This window comes from Rhineura floridana, chromosome 2 (genome assembly GCF_030035675.1).
Source record: "Rhineura floridana isolate rRhiFlo1 chromosome 2, rRhiFlo1.hap2, whole genome shotgun sequence".
NCBI classification, from domain to species: domain Eukaryota; kingdom Metazoa; phylum Chordata; class Lepidosauria; order Squamata; family Rhineuridae; genus Rhineura; species Rhineura floridana.
The window spans coordinates 97117434-97134028 of NC_084481.1; the positions used below are offsets into that span (position 1 = coordinate 97117434).

The following is a 16595-nucleotide window of genomic DNA, read 5'->3' on the forward strand; positions in this document are numbered from 1 at the left end:
TTTCTCCCCCCAAATTTTGAATGCACATCTGCCTTTCCAGATACATGCATGGGATCCTACTGGAGGAAAAGGGTCTCAGGGGGCAGCGCACAAGTTGTGGATATGGAAGGAGTTGAGCATGATTGCATATATACATGTCCCCACCACCTTCTGTGCTCTAAACTCGCTTCCAATGCTGCTTTTTGGTAAATCTTTTGTTATATGTGTAATGTGTAGAAAAGACCCCAGACTTTATATAAAGGCGCAAATTGGGTTGGGAAGGGAGGGGACATTGGGGGGATATATGGCAGACGCTTGGAATGCTTATTGAATGTTGGTATTTGTAAAGAAAAGAAGAGTGAATATATAAACATAGTGAATGGCGTGTATGTTCCTGTTTTTATTTCTTGCCTGTAAATTGCTCTTTAGAAGAAGTAAGGAGGAAAGGGCAGAATTTGCAATGTGAAGCTGAAGAAAATGGGGGAAGTGATTAATTGGTTAATGGGGAGAAATCAGTTAACAGAACATTTGATTTTATCCTGAAGACAGAAGGCCCCCCATGACTAGCCAGGCACATGGGATTTGTGAGATATGTAGCATAAAATAACTCAGACTGAAGACGTGAGCACAGGCCAGGAAAGAAGAACTAAAATGGCTATGAGAATACTTGAAGAGATACTAAATGTTGCCTTGGGGCAAGCTTATAAGTCTGTGTTGCTTTGTCTTGCCTCAAAATAAGAATAAATGAACGCACACAAAGTCACCTTAACGCTCCTGACCCAGTAAAGACTGTTCTGGGTTATCTGTCCAATGCTGAAAAGGAAGTCAATGTTTTGTATTAATGATGTATGAACATTGTCACTCCAGACAACATTATCATTTGTGCAGAACAATTCACTGCTGCATTATTACACCCACAAGAAAGACGTGTATGTACTTCCCTATGTGGTGGTGGCTGGTGCCCATTGGGACTGGTAGGTGGAAGTTGGGGAGGCCAACAGTAGGTGGAACCAGAGACAACGATAGGCAGAGTCAACTAATTCTACCCATTTTCCTCCCTCCTGAATTCTACAAGGGCAAAACTGACACTAAGGAGGAGGAAGATGGCCATGTTCTACACTGATCTGCAGTGTAAGGAACAAGGAAGTGAAAGATGCTCTCAAGAGAGTGGTCAAGAGAAAGGGGCTTCTATAAAATAGTGAAGCTTTCACAGGAATCTCTCTTAAGCCAGGGGTGGGCTGACTTGTGTGATCTAATTGGGATTGTTGTATTTTGCTAGATCTCTAAGATTCACAAAGTGGAGTCAAATGATTCAGTGGGACAGACACAGGGCTCCTCCAGGCAGTTTATCTGTTGAACATTCATCCTGGTTTGCGTGCACAAAGCTTATGTGGAGATTAGCTTGTAGTCTTTACTGAATATTCATTCTGGTTTGTTTGCAGGGAGGTTATGTGACTATAAACAATTACAGGCCATTTAGCTTAATGTCTGTCCCAGGAAAACTGGTAGGAAGTATTGTTAAATATAAAATAACCAAGCATATAAACTCTGTACAGTTCTGGTTACTTCAAGAGTAAGCCTTGCTGAAGTGGAACCAGCGTGGCTTCTGCAAGGGTAAATCCTGTCTCAATAACCTATTAGAGTTCATTGAGTGTCAACAAGCATATAGATGGAGATGATCCAGTTGACATAGTGTACCTGGACTTTCAAAAAGCTTTTGACAAGGTGCCTCACCAAAGTCTCCTGAGTAAGCTTAGCAGACATGGAATAAGAAGAGAGATCTTCCTGTGGATCAGGAGCTGGCTAGGAAACAGAAGGCAGATATTACAAATAAATTAATAGTTCTCCCAATGGAGGGATGTAGAAAGTGGATTCCCCCAAGGATCAGAACTGAGATCTGTGCTTTTAACTTGTTCATAAATTATCTAGAGTTAGGGGTAAGCAATGAGGTGGCCAAGTTTGCTGATGATACTAAATTATTAAGGGTTGTTAAAACAAAAAAGGATTGTGAAGAGCTCTTAAATGACCTCTCCAAACTGAGTAAATGGGCAGTAAAATGGCAAATGCAATTCAATTTAAATAAGCACACTTATTTAATACATATTGGAGCAAAAAATCCCTTAATTTCACATATACGTTCATGGGATCTGAACTGGTGGTGACTGACCAGGAACTAGACCTTCGGGTCATAGTGGATAGCTCAATAAAGATGTCGACCCAGTGTGCGGCAGCTGTGAAAAGGCAAATTCCATGCTAGGCATCATTAGGAAAGTACTGAAAATAAAACTGCTGATATCATAATGCCTATATAAATCTATGATGCAGGCACATTTGGAAAACTCTGTACAGTTCTGGTTACTTCATCTCAAAAAATATTGTAAAGCTGGAAAAAGGTTCAGAAAATGGCAACCAGAATGATCAAGAGGATCGAGCAACTTCCCTGTGAAGAAAGGTTGCAGCATTTGGGGCTTTTTAGTTTAGAGAAAAGGTGTGTAAGAGGTGACATGATACAAGTGTATCTTCTTACTGCCAGGGAGAGAGAAACTTGTGGGATTATCTGTCTCAGGTGCAAACATAACCAGGCCAGTTCCCTGCAAAGTGTTGGAAATTTCACTTCAATCAATGTATTGTCTTGCTGTGTGCTCTGAATCTATTCACCATTAGGGGCAATTCTGGGATTCTCTCCTTGTAACTTTCCCCAAGTTTAAGCATGCCTCTGATTGGTTAGACTGATATTCCCAGAGCTATCATCACTTCCAGTTCCTCCTCCTTCTTCCCACAATTCTCTCTCTCTCTTCCTATCCATATGTACTTTCTTAATAAAATGAGTTTATTTTGTTTAAGATAAACACCACTCTCTTTCATATCCTTTTATATCACCAATGAACTCTGTTGCATAAAGCAACTCTCTTCATAGGGTTATGGGCCCAGACATAATTAGTAGGGTTGCCAGGTGTCAGCTATTCACCCGGAGACTCTGGATTTTTGGAGTGCTCTCTGGATCTCTGGGTGAGTCACCTTAATCTCCGGATATTCAACTTTCATTTTTTAAAAAAATAAGTTTCTTGGTGGTCTGGTTCTTGAGATATACACCAAAATGTTAATAGCCCCCCATAACTACAGTTAAATGAGCTTGTAGCTGGCAGCTCTGCCCTTTCAGGTTTGTAGCCAATAAGTGAAGTCAGGCAATAACTGACAAGGTAATAACTAGAGTCATTTGCAAGTCAGAAAACTTGTTTTTTCCTGCTTTTCTGAAAATCTCATCAATTAAGTATATAGCTTTCAGTCTTTTTCTTTCTTGTGTGCAGGAGTCAAACAAGTTTAAATTTTCCTAGGCTGTTGAAGAGGGCAGAAGGGAGGAGGGGGGAGGGTTGCCCCAGAATGACAGAAGAAAAAAAGGGAAAACGTAGGTAGGAAATTACCAAAAATTTATTTAGGAGCATGTATTTTTAAAAATTCTTGTAAAAAGCCCAACGCGTTTCGGCTAACAACATACAGCCTTCATCAGGGGCTAGAAGAAACAAATATAGAGTAAAATCACTACACAATTGGTTTTAGTTCTTTATGTACAGTTTCTAATCTAGAACATGGTGGGAATACAAAAAGCAAACTTTTCTAATGTACTAATTACTGAATGTCTGGACACATGCGGTGGTCTCAGCCAAAAATGCTTTCGAGAGAGTATTAGTAATCAATATCACGATCATCAGAACAAATCTAATAAGCGTGCCTGCTAGAAACCGTCAGGTTACTTATAGTCAGTCCATTCTTCTTCTTCTTCTTCTTCTTCTTCTTCTTCTTCTTCCCCTTCTGTAATGATATACACTTTAGACACAATCCCTTAAGAAAGACTGCAGTGAATCACCTAATTAACACTCCAGCTGTGACCATTTACGACTGGCACATAACAACAGCAGCCTGTAATGACACCAGAAAGGAATGTTTATTTCCTTACTTTTGTAGACGATTTTTCAAGATATGTCTACACTTAGCTCCTTAAAGAGAAAAATGAAGTGTTACAAAACCTTAAAGAGTATGCGGCCAGAGTGAGCAATAAATATGGGAGAAAGCCCAAGGTTCTGCACACTGACAATGGTGGTAAATACACAGGGAAAGATATTGAAGAATACCGAAAAGAATAAGGCATTAAACATGAAAAAGCAATTCCTCATACCCCACAAAAAATGGAGTGTCAGAAAGGAAAAATAGAACACTGTTAGAAATGATCAGAACTATGCTTCTTTTTTTTTCAATTAATTTTTATTCAAATTTTCAAAACCAAAACAATACAAAAAGAAAAAACACAAATCCATAACTAATACAATAAAAAGAAAAAAATATATAAAAAAATTGACTTCCGATTTGTCGTAGTTCAGCTATAAGTCTATAATATATAACAAGCCTGTATCTTAATAGATTATAAAATCACCTTCCTCCAGCAGTTATCTTAATTGGTTACAAATCTCATTAACATCATATCATTTTATTCTTCCACAAAAAGTCAAAGAGAAGTTTCCAATCCTTGAGATATATGTCCATCAATTTTTTTTCTAGATAAACATGTCAATTAATCCAACTCATCAAGTCTACTAAGTCCAGTAATTTCAAATCGCTCTTCTTCCATTATCCATATTGGTTCCATCTTCCATCTTTACGCGCACAATAATCTTGCTGTCATAGTCATATAATAAGAGTCTGATAGGAATTTCCTTTTTCACAGATATTTTCTTGCCATCAATTCCGAACGTATCACTGAAGTATTGTTGCAAAGCCGCATCTCTGTTCCTCTTTTTTACATGATACACTAGCACATCTCTTGAAGATTTTTCCATTGACACAAAACAGGGATTAATTCTGTTAGCTTTCTCCATTTCAAGTTCCATCAAATCCTTCCAGTCCAGGAATTTTTTTGAACCGATAATATCTTTATCTCCAATCTCTTCAATTCCTTCAGGGACAGCGCTGAGTTCCAAACCGTAATATTTGTCTCCAGGATCCATCACAGCCAGGAAATCCAAATTTTTTTCCAGGTCCATATTTAATCCAATCTCCATAGTTTGAACCTTGCCTTTAATTTCTCTTTCATCCTTTTTTGGTTTTCCAGATCTATCTTTATTCTCCTTTCTCATAGAATCCTGAATTTCTTTCAGCTCCTGTCTCATTTCGTCAAATTCAATTCTCAACGCTTGACTATTATTTCTCAGTTCTTGTTTTATTGACTTAATCCCATTCATTATTTTCTGAAACATGTCTAAAGATAAAGTCCCTTCTTGTACATCCATGATCTTCTTAATTGTCATTCTTAAAGCCAAAGGAACAAAACTCCTTCAATTTTCAATGTCCCAAGCAAAGAGCAGTTTATTTCTTTATCCAGTTACAAAGGAGTTAATCTTTCAAACCAACTGGCGTCACACTCTAGACAGCCCTTATCTCTTATATGCCCAGAAGTGCAAAAACAGCTTTAGTTCACAGCGTCCAAATAACTAGTAGCACAAAGAATGAGCAGATTCGTCAAAAAAAGTAGATGAGAAAAAATAGTCCCAGACATATATTACACAAAAGTCTTATAAATCAAAAAGAAAACCCTCATCCGTTGTAATCTTTATAATGCTATTTTCCATGTCAGCTTTTTGCAATAAGAAAAGATAGGCTATTTTTATTTTCTTCCCCCTTAGTTCCATGAGTAAAAGAGAAGGAAAGTTTTGACTCACCCAGGTTTTCTTAATTGCTGGTTCTTTGACAAATCTCTTTAGCTGTATAGATAAGAAAGTAATAAGCGTAGACAGGAGAATGCTTGCCTGTTAGACCGTTTTTCTTTAAAGAAAAAAAACGGGTCACTTATTCAGCTGAGCTAGCTAGAAATCCTCACTCCGTCCGAGCTGCTGGAAGACCTTCTTTCATAGACAATTCTGACGAATTCCAGTCTCCAACAATCACAACAAAGCTGTGTGGGAAATCTCACGTTTCTTCCTTATCCGGAAGAAATTATCCCCAGTCAAAAAAGACCCTTCTGACTGGATTTAAAACTGAAAAAGTTTCATCCAAGACGGGAGCCCATCTCAGAGGCTGCACAGGCGGAGGGATCCTCCTGGGAAGTCCAGAACTATGCTTCTTGATGCTGGATTGCAAAACAAATATTGGCGGGAAACCGTCATGACAGCCACTTACTTGCAAAACAGGTTACCCACTAAAGGCAGAGAAGCAACACCATTCAAACTGTAGAATGGAACCAAACCAAGTGTAAGGTATATTAGAGTGTTTGGATCTAAGGTGTAGGCTTACATTCCGAAAGAAAATAGAGGCAAACTAGACTGCAGAAGTGAAGAAGGCATATTTGTTGACTATTAATTGGGCTGCAAAGGCTACAGAATACTTGATCCTATCACAGAAACAATCAAGGTGTGTAGTATTGCATACTTCAATGAGAGACAAAAAACAAATACCAGTAAAATGCCAGAAATCAAACTAGACATCCCAACAGAAGAAGAAACAGTGCAGCAGTCATAGCCAGAAGAAGCTGTGACCTTTGACATTTCAGTGAACCCAGGCAATAAGGGGGTGCAAGAGCTGATCAAGAGACACTCAAGCAGACCCAACAAAAGGATGTCATCCAATAGGCTGTCTCTTCTAACCAGAGTGGAGGAGAAACCAAAGCCCTCCTATTGGTGAGACACTGAAGGGATGCCACATACTGAGACAGACAAATGGCTGCAAGCTGCTGGAGAAGAAATAGAATCTCCTCACAAGAACAAAACATAGACTGTTACAGAGCTACCAAAAGGTAGAAAGACCATTGGATGTAAATTGGTCTTTACAACCAAACGAGGTGCAGAAGGGGATATCCAGTGCTACAAAGCTAGGCTAGTTGCTAAGGGATACTCCCAAAAGTACGGTGAGGATTATTATGAAACTTTTGCACCTGTGGTCAAACACACTTCTATAAGGACACTCCTCAGTACCGTCACCTCAAGGAAGATGCAGGTTCAGCACCTGGATGTAAAGATAGCCTTCCTATATGGAGACAATGAAGAAGATCTATATCTATAGAAATAGATATAGATATATAGATATACATACACAGCAACCACCAGGGTTTGAAGAACCTGGGAAAGAAGGACTGGTGTGCAAGCTTCAGAAAAGCATTTAAGACCTGAAGCAAGCCCCTAGAATGACAAACTAAGCCAACTGCTACAAGGAGGGGTTCATGCAAGGAAAGGCTGACCTCTGCCTATACTCAAGGTTCAAGATGGACATTCATCTTGACCTATGTGGATGATTTGCTTATGGCACCAAGACAAGGAAGATAGTAATGAAATCATGAGAAATCTTAACAAGGAAATAGAAGTGAAAGAACTGGGAGACATCTCTTACTATCTTGGAATCCAGGTGGAAAGGGGAGAAAATGGAAGCTTCTTCATTAACCAGAAACTGAAGATAATGGACCTGATAAAGCACCTTGGGCTGACAGAAGCCAGTGTAGCAGAAACACCAATGGAAGTAGGCTTCTTTAAAGACAATGAGAACAAGGAACCACTGCAAGACAACAGTCAGTACAGGACAGCAATTGGAAAGCTCCTGTACCTATCAACTGCAACAAGACCGGACATTGCAGCAGCAATTAGGATACTATGCAGAAAAGTTAATGCACTAACAAAGAAAGACTAGACTGCAGTCAAGAGGATAGGAAGATATCTAGAGGGAACTGTAGATCTGAAATTGATGCTACCTGCGAACAGTAATTCCAAACTGGTGGGCTATATGGATGCAAACTGGTCTGAAGACAGAGAAAACCAAGAGTCCATTAGTGGGAATCTGTTCTATTATGAAGGAGTCATCAGTTGGACTAGTAAGAAATGGTCAGTTGTAGCCCTCTCCTCTACAGAAGCAGAATACATATGTGCAGCACAAGCATGTCAAGAAGCAACCTGGCTACACAGACTACTCTTAGAATTTGGAATCAATGAACCAAAGCCAACTAGAATGCATGAAGACAACAAGAGCTGTAATTTGTTCTCCCAATCAGAAAGGGTGACACCGCAAACAAAGCACATTGATACCAAGTGCCACTGCGTGAGACATGAGCAACAGAAAGGGCTCGTTGAGCAGAAGTACTGCCCGGCAAAAGAAATGGTGGCATGTGTTCTTACCAAGCCACTGCCCAGAGAACACAAGACAATGAGAAGGGGTGTTGGAAGTTTCACTTCAATCAATGCATTGTCTCGCTGTGTGTTCTGAATCTCTTCACCATGAGGGGCAATAGATATAGTTCGCCACTTGAAAGGGCCCCTGCTGGAATTCTCTCCTTGTAACTTTCCTCAAGTTTAGGCATGTCTCTGATTGGTTAGACTAATATTCTCAGGGCTATCATCACTTCCAGTTCCTCCTCCTCCTTCCCACAATTCTCTCTCTCCCCACCTTTTTAAATTCTGCCTGTGCAGATGATTAGGCTTTCCTATCCGCGTGTACTTTCTTAATAAAATGAGTTTATTTTGTTTAAGATAAACACCACTCTCTTTCATATTCTTTTAATTCTCCAATGAACTCTGATGCATAAAGCAACTCTCTTCACAAACGGGGGTTGATTGTTAAACCACTCAGGGAATTGCAGGTCTGTGAGGGGAGCAGGAGTCTCCTCACAACTCTCAGCATCTTTAACAACTACAGTTCCCAGCATTCTTTGGGCGAAGCTGTAATGTTATAGTTATATAGCACTTTAAAGGTATAGTGTGGATGTGACCTAGACTGCCTTTGAGTACTTGACTTTACCATTTCACCTCAGACAACAAAATATCTTGGGCTGGCCCTATAAAAGCAAACTCATAACTAAGTGACTATCAGTCTACGTACACACCATATATTTAAAGCACATCAAAATCACCTTACCCTCCCCCCAAGAATACTAGGAACTGTCATTTGTTAAGGGAACTGGGAACTGTAGCTATGAGAAGGCTAAACTACAGTTCCCAGGATTCTTTGTCATTAAGATTGATTCTACATATATTTAAATTGAATTTCTTAGCCACCGGCACATATTCCTCATGATGAGATACATTTATAACGTCTGGAATAGCAAAATGCTATGTCTAATTCAGTTCTGATTTTTCTCCCCTATGTGATGTGACCCCTGGCCCTGGCACCTCTCTCATGTCCCCCAGTACTGGAATAACCCTAGACCATGGTTGTCTAGTGTCGGCCAATCCTCTTGGACAGCCAGCTCACAGCTCAACCCGTTTTTCTTACACCAGTAGGGCGTAGACAAAGGCTTTCCCCCTTAGATTGTGTCAGACCATGCTGTAGGACTCCTAGGAAAGTCACAAGACATCTGCATGCTATCCCCTCATTCTTTATCTCTTTAAGACCCCACGCAGAAGAAACAAAGCAGCCACAAGTTAGAATAAGTAGCTGCTCACGATCGCTTCAGTAGGTAGCTGACTTATTGGAACTTTGGTCCACTTAAGGTCACCCCCAGATTGTCAGCATTTTGAAAAGGAGATTGAAGTCCATACCAGGCAGCTTAGGTGTGTGCAAATAAAATGGATTAAGTGTTCTGTTGTCTAGTGCAACAGATCCACTTTTTTAAAATGTTATGAATTTTATGATTAGGAAAAGTGATGTGGAAATGCACTGAAAAATATGGGATGAAGGAATGATTAATAGGAAGATGCACAATCTAATCACTGTGCAAGCAAATCAGGATGAATGCTCATTGTCATATAAGCTCCCAACAAATCAGAACAAACGCTCAATAAAGAACAGGCAAAGTCTAGCAAGCAAATCAGGACGAATGCTCAATAAGCACTGTATCTGGAGCAGGGCTTGGAAAAGTTACTTTTTTGAACTACAACTCCCATCAGCCCTAGGCAACATGGCCACTGGATTAGGCTGATGGGAGCTGTAGTTCAAAAAAGTAACTTTTCCAAGCTCTGATCTGGAGGAGCCCTAGCACAGTATTGTCTATATGGACTAGCAGCAGCTCTCCAGGGTTTCAGACAGGAATCTTTCTTCTACTTGGAGATACCAGGGATCGAACCTGGAATCTTTTTGCTTGCAAAATTATGCACTCTTATCAAATGAGCTATGTTCTTCCATTGAATTATATTAGGAGCATGTGTGTGTGTGTGTGTGTGTGTGTGTGTGTGTGTGTGTGTGTGTGTGTTCCCCAAGTTTTAGAGGGCTGAACAGCTGTTGTTAGAACTACTGTATTTATATTTCATTCAGTTCTTTGTGTAATTGCCAAATACACAAGTGAAGGTGAGGAAACAAAGTGAGCAAGAAGAAGTATTTTTAGTACCCTTCCAGACAAAAATGTCTCTGCAGAGAATGTTTAAATCACCTCATTTGGCTTTAAAAAAACAAATGGAATGTGAATGATGCTACCATTTCAATCTAAAATAGACCAGCATCCCTTCTTTCTTCTTCTCGCCCAGATTGCCGTTTCTTGCCCAAATTGTGACAGCCCCATTACCTAGAGTGACAAGATTATAAGGCTACAGCTGAATAATTTGTTTTTCACATTATTTGTACCTGAATGTACTCCAAAGAGCTTAGCAAGTCTGCACTTCAGGCGTGTTCACACATTGCGTTCAACAAGTATACAATCTCTATATACAGAAGGGGTGTTCACACATTCCGTTTAACAAGTGTATATTCAATGTACCTATGTACAGTAATAGCTGAGCTGCATACTCGTACAGTTATTCACACATATAAGGTTCAACAAATGTACTGTCTGTGTACCTGTATATGCTGCAATAGTTGAGCTGCGCAAATCAACAAGTGTACAGTCTTCCACACAAACACTTTTACATGTGTAGAGATAGCTTGTACCTGTGTTCAGTGTAGTTTGTGAACAAGCCTATATTGTGTCCCAATTAGTGCACCACTTCTGACTTGATAACAAAAGTCAACAAATCAGATATACATTTCTTCCTTGGCTTTTCATGTATTGTATGTTCTAAATAAATAATGGCAGCAATCTTCAGTTGACATAATCGACATATGTGTTGCTCTTGCGTTGTGGGGTCCCTATAGAAATTGTGTTGATAATATAGCTTGCCATCTTAATGCCAAAGAACTCCTATCGTGACTGCTAAGGGATAAATCAGGAAATTAATTGTTTAATGCAACAGCGACTAACCTTTCGGCTCAAGGGCTGCATTGAGGGTTGGCCACACCCCCAAGAGTCACATGCCAGCAGTGAGTGCGGCAAAGTGGGTGTATCCAAAGGCACATGCACACACATCACAGACAGGACACATGTATGCATACAAACCACACAGATGGTTGCCTCATATAAATGTGGGCAGACACCCATACGCTGATCAGAGGGGCCACACAGAGAGGTAGGCAGGAAGGCAGATGAGCACACACACTCAAACAGGGTAGGCAGACACACATACATTCACACAGGCAGGCCGACTGACCAGCAGGGAGGGGGCAGGGTTCCAATTTTTTTACTGGGGAAGGAGGCTCTCCTGCTATCTCAGCAGTGTAATGGAGAACAAACACGAACAAGGTCTTCTTACCTTGCAAAGGAGCCTCTTCTCCCTCTGGTGCAGAAGAACCATTGCAAGAAGGCCTTACAGCTCTGAGCTCTAAGGCCTTCCTGCAATAGTTGCCCGGCCGCAACAGTTTAATGCATATGATATAGTGTAACTTGGTGAAAAACCAAAGTTCCAAGTCCCAGTGTCTGTGTGTGTGTATCTTATCCATGCCCCAAAAGCTTAAATGCTGTGTATCTAAATCGAATGACTGCATTTTGGTTGTGTGCTGCAGTAGCCTACTATAGTATTCTGGTTATTGATCTGTGCCTGTTCTAAAAATAAAATAATCTACTTCAGTCTAGTTCTACTTCAGTAATCTAAAACAGTCTACTTCCCGCCATCCATTCTAAATTAAAATAATATAGTTGCCATACCAATCCGTATTTCAACTGGCATGGACCTTACTTCCACCCTTAAATAAGCTGGAGGGATTCCTGGCAGTCACCATAACAGATCTTTTTTTAAAAAAAAATAAAGAACTTCAGGTCAGTTTTGTACAGCCAACCATAGACATTTTGCTGCCTGACAAACAGCAGTCTCCCCACACAAGTCAAAATACATACCCAAGGCCAATCAACTTATTTTGGCGCTTGAGGAGAAAATGCCACACATGCGTCTCCCCTTCCCTGGCAGTAAAACAGCAGCACCAGTACCAACAACAACAAGTTTCATTAACTAAGTTTGCTGCCCTTTCATGACACCCCAAATCAGATGTCTCAGGCAGCCACCTCGCTCTGCCTAATGTTAGGACCAGCCCAATGATTTGTCTCAATAAGAAACTATTATTTCATCTAGACAACTGGGTTTTTCAAGATCCAAAAGGACAAATTGGTGTCCCAGGACTGATGGAACACATATTGGGCAAATGCCTTATGAACAGGAAAAATACTGCCGTCTCTATACCTACCTTCTCAAGAACAAGACATTTTGTGAGCTTACAGAGATCAACAGCAACACCTCCAGAGACCAGCAGCACTCATAATATATATGACTAAGATCACAGGTGTTTTTGTGGCTGATAGACATAATACACCCCTGATTCAGGCTCAACGTTCTGTTGGAACTAATCTGTTCTGCCCTAAATTTGTCACATTTGTATTCACAGAGAAGTCCAGCAGGTGGCAATAGTGCACCATCACATTTGCTGAAATGGCCACCCTTTGGTGGTCAGTACTTTCAGCATTGTTACTCATGTGACTATATGACTGCTGTCAGCCTGTTAACTGATTTATTAGAGGGCAACTGATGCAAATTGCTTCAGGCCTGGAGGCAGACAAATGTGTGTGCGCAAGCGAGTGTATACACATTTCCTGGTAAGTTCAGGATTAAACTGAATAACCTATCACAAAATCACAGAAATGTTTTCTAGGGAGCACTTTGAAAAATCTGTCTTTTTCCAAACAAATGTGCTGTCATTATTTTTATCTCCCGCACGTTCATGTACATCCTGACATCTGCTCTTCAGCAAGGGCCAATCAATGCCACCCACCGGCTCCCATGGCAACCTTTCACTGAGCATCATCCATTACAAAGGGGGCCACTCTGGGTAAAGGCGCTCAGGCAACTGGAGGCAACCAAGCTTCTGAAGCTTCTCTTGACTGTGACATAAGCCAAGCATCCTCCAGCTGCCACGCTGTCCCAAAATGTCACCCAAGGAACAGGGCTTGGTGAGATCTGCTTTGGGATTTTGCTTTTATTTATTTTTTTACAAATGGTAAGGGACGCAGGCAACACCTTCATTTCTACATGTCCATTGTTTGCTTCTAGTGTTTTCTGTGGGGGTTCCCATTTTCATCTTTCAAAATCTGCAAGGAAACAAAGGCTTTTGATTCATTCCTCATGTCCTACAGTAATGTGTTGTTTTAAATCCAGTCATTTTAGTTGCTGAAAACTAGAACAGAAACATAACAAGCTTGTTTGTTTTGTTCAGAATTATGAATTATGTTCACACCTTTTAAAATGCTGTGAACATCTCTAAGTCTTCTTGTTACAGGAGTGATTCATGCCACCCTTTCTGGTTTGTTTCATTGGTTATTTTATTGAATGATTCAGTTCATTTGCATGTGTCAGCCAGCCCAGTACACAACACCAGCGCAAGGAGTGCTAATGCCAGCACTGGCCTTCGCTTGGCTCCCTGTGCCCGTGTCATATGTTGATGGTGGCCTCAAGCTAAGGGTACCACCCAAAGAGCTCCATAAAAAGGGACACACTTGCAAAACCATGATAAAATGTCATCTTGTGAGGGTCAGAACATACTTTATTAAAATATACCTTCTTTATATTATATTTAAGTTGCTTTGTGCTGTTAGGATATGTCTCACATATAATTAAGATTCATAAATAAAGATCTGCTCCTTGAAATGAGGGACAGGGACTAGTTCTGGCTTTTTAAAGAGTGACATTTAAGGTAGAGACATACTTACTGTTCTGCCAGTTCCAAGTCTCTTTTCTGAAAATGGGGCACACAGAACTAGTCAAACCCCGCCCCTTTTTACTGTAAAACCTGGTTGGATCAGCTCAAGTGCATTTTTTTTTAAAAAAAATCAGCTTCAAAGAGATTTTGCAACTGATAGGCAGATCACCCATTCCCCCTCCAGGTGTGTCCAATAGAAATGCTTTGCTGTAGGCGACTAGTGTGTTCACAGCCTTAGACAATTATTTCAGTACCTCCACAAACACACCCCTTAATCCACATCAGATATTCAGCACTGTCAGTAGCAGCTGTCGTGATGGGGCCGAGATGCCCTCCTGACAGTGTCATGGCTATAAATTACCTGGACGATGCTGGAGTGAGGCAGGGTAGGGGCTTCATGGATGCACCAATCAGAAGACCAGATTGGCTTCGTCGGTGCACCCTTCTAGCCCCATCCTCGCCACCACCCTGCCACATCTCAGTGCTGTCCAGGTGAGCTGCAGGGACACTGCTATCGGGGGTGGGGGTGCCGCTCCATTCTACCATGTCAGCTATTACTAGTAGTCTGCATTGGACCACAATGGCTCTCTCAGTCTGTCTGACAGTTTATATCTCTCTTGGAAAGCATTTTAAGCAGGGTGAGATGCATAATCATCACTTTCCTTACCTCAAGAACATCAAGAGTCCTACTGGATAAGACTAGAGGCCCATCTAGTCCACCATCCTGTTCTCACAGTGACCAGCCAGATATCATCTATGGACCTGCTCTTTCAGAGGAAGTGCAACCCTATCCACAGCAGACAATAATGCTGGGGAAAACAGAAGGGAGTAGAAAAAGAGGAAGACCAAACAAGAGATGGATTGATTCCATAAAGGAAGCCACAGACCTGAAAGTACAAGATCTGAACAGGGTGGTTCACAACAGATGCTACTGGAGGTCGCCAATTCATAAGGTCATCATAAGTTGTAATCGACTTGAAGGCACATAACAACAAAAGCTGTTTTGCAACTGTTTCATATTCGTTTTATAGTTAATGGATTTCGAATGGATTTGTTTCTTGCGAGCTGCCTTGGTTTCCAACCCTACCTCACAGGGTTGTTGGAAAGATTCCATATACACACATACTGGAGATGTAAAAATACATACACCCCATGTAAAAGTTTGTTGTCAAAACCAGTTGGTCACTGCAGAACAGTTTTTTTAAAGAAAAAATCCATATTAGTTTTCTACCAAATAAAAGCAGTGACCTTTGGGTGAAGGACGGGTAATAAATTCTAATTCTAATAATAATTCTAATTGCTTTTAAATTGCCTAATTGCTTTTAAAAAGGATTGGAGGAGGAGAGAAAGATTTACAACACAGTCCTTTACTATGTTCACTCAAAAGCACAATTGATTTACAGCACAATCCTAACCATGTCTACGCACAAGTCAGTCCTGCTGAATTCAACAGGGTTTCCTCCCAGGTATGTGGGATTAGCATTGCAGCTTTACTCCCAGAAAAGTGAGTCTAGGTTTAAAGGTTCGTACTGGGAAGGTTTTCAAAACAGGCTATGAATTAAACAAACTGCCCTCTTTAACAACCCAGTAAAATTTAAACTTGTTTGACTCCTTATAATTAGAAAAGTATGACACTTTTGACATCATAAGCTGCAGCATGTACACTTCTTCAAATTTCTGTTCAAAAATTATTTGAAAGATAAATGTATAATATGCTATTTTTGCAAGTAATTAAAAAATCCTGCATGTACACTTTTATTATAATCATAATAAATGAAATTGTTTACTGTGTATGCCTACCAAGATCTTGCTGTGATCTTCAGTTCTAGATTTCCTGGTATGTTATTGTAGAAAGGCAATATTGCTGCTGCTGAAAATTATACACTCACTCAACTTCTGATGTGCAGACAAGCAGGAAAAAGAAACTGTTTTCAGATTTGAAATGGCTTCTATCTATAGCCTGGAGGTCAGCAAATCTCTCATCAGTCACAACCCTGACTTCACTTATTGGCTAAAAAAACAGAAGGGGTGGGAATTAGAGCAGCCCACTTCTAACAGAAGTTGCAGAGGGGCAACTGACATTTTGGTGTATATTGCTTGAACCAGACCACCTAGAAACTTAATTTTTAAAAAAAATGAAAGCTAAGAGTCTAGAGATTGGGGTGACTCATCCAGAGACCCAGAGAGGACCCCTAAAAACCAGAGTCTCCGGGCAAAAACCAGAGACCAGGCAACTCTACTTGCAATTTCCAGCAACTGGTATTCAGATGCACATTGCCTTATCATTTACTCACATACCTTCTGGTAGCTCTCTATGGAGCCCTCCCTTTCAAATATCTGAGTAACATTTGAGAGATACACACACACACACACTCAGCACCTTGTTCTTCTCTCAAAAGCAGCAGCAGTAGCACCAGCCTGCGGTTAGTGATTCAGACTATGAGGGGACTGTTGGGCCAACTAATTATTTCATATCCTTGTGCTTCCTGTCTACTGTAAAGTAATCATGCCACATAGCAAATATATACGGTAGCAAGCTGCTCACACAACCTCAACACAAAGCTAGATACAAGACAAGACAAGAAATTTAAACCAGCCAGACCCAGCTGCAAGCTCAGCTGCCAACAGAGATACACAAGAAAGAAATATTTCTACACTAT

At 40.5% G+C, this 16595-nt stretch overlaps 1 long non-coding RNA gene across 2 annotated transcripts in view; it reads right to left on the reverse strand.

Moving 5' to 3' along the window:
- LOC133376816 (uncharacterized) overlaps positions 1 to 15834 on the reverse strand; it is a 35285-nt gene extending 19451 nt beyond the window's left edge. The window contains exons 1-2 of one of the 2 annotated variants that reach the window (XR_009760569.1): positions 15736 to 15834; positions 14603 to 14744 (exon numbers count right to left, since the gene is read on the reverse strand). This is a non-coding gene — a long non-coding RNA (uncharacterized LOC133376816). The remainder of the gene's footprint in view (positions 1 to 14602; positions 14745 to 15735) is intronic. The other variant, XR_009760570.1, reaches the window with a different exon arrangement.
- Between the last annotated feature and the right edge of the window lie 761 nt (positions 15835 to 16595).